Consider the following 905-nt stretch of genomic DNA (forward strand, 5'->3'; position numbering starts at 1 on the left):
GAAATTACCTCACGGTATGTGAGAGCATATTTCAATCGGTTCCTCAAAATAAGGATCAACGGAAGGCATTCCCTCGACTTATGAGGTCCAGATGAAGGTTTGGGAGCCTACGAAGAGATTATGAGGTAAAACAAAATGCATAAGCTCTAGACAAAAATTAAAATCAATGAAAACAACAAATTTGACTCACAAATGCACCACCAAGTTTGTCAAGCATCCAATGCTTTGGGGCGTTAAGCCTCTTCAAATGCTTCTTCAATCCCCTTGCCTGTCATAGCCATAGCCATTAATGATCTATTTAAAACACCAAAACACAAGCATATACACAGAAATCGGGAGAGCATAAGGCAAAGGAAACACAGTCGAGTAAAAGAATCATCGAAATGTAGAAGAAAACTAAAATGCTCGGTTGAAAACACAATCAAAGAAACCAATCATACTTAAATAGAATCTTCCACATTGTTATGGCCAACAAATTTTGTCTCACAAAAATTATAAAAAAAATGTCACAAAGCGTTCCATCTGCAGAAGAACGAATGACCAAAAATCCACAAGGATACAACGAAGAATACAATGAACAAATCAATCAACGGAAGAAAGAATTTAGAAAGAGATCCACTGACCATATTGTCGAAGTGAAGCTCGAAGAAGCTAAACTGGGGTCGCCGCCGGCGTCTGTGGGGGGAGAAAGTAGGGTTTCAGTGAGAGAAAGTGTTTGCTGGAACGAAAGATAAAAGGCTGATAGAGAAGAGAGGTTTATTTTTTTATTTTTTTATTTTTAAAATATTTAGGATTTAATGTTATCTGAATTTTACATAAAGGAAATAATATTTCTGTTAAATAATTTTATATTAGTTAATTTTACAAATTATTATATATATATATATATATATATATATATATAT

General features: G+C 33.9%; 1 long non-coding RNA gene across 1 annotated transcript; it reads right to left on the minus strand.

Moving 5' to 3' along the window:
• Positions 1-748, minus strand: LOC111787007. Its single transcript, XR_002813867.1, has 3 exons — positions 624-748; positions 191-268; positions 1-107 (listed from the first exon to the last, which is right to left on the minus strand). It is a non-coding gene; the product is annotated as an uncharacterized LOC111787007 (long non-coding RNA).
• Between the last annotated feature and the right edge of the window lie 157 nt (positions 749-905).

This window comes from Cucurbita pepo, unplaced genomic scaffold (assembly GCF_002806865.2).
Source record: "Cucurbita pepo subsp. pepo cultivar mu-cu-16 unplaced genomic scaffold, ASM280686v2 Cp4.1_scaffold004030, whole genome shotgun sequence".
NCBI lineage: Eukaryota > Viridiplantae > Streptophyta > Magnoliopsida > Cucurbitales > Cucurbitaceae > Cucurbita > Cucurbita pepo.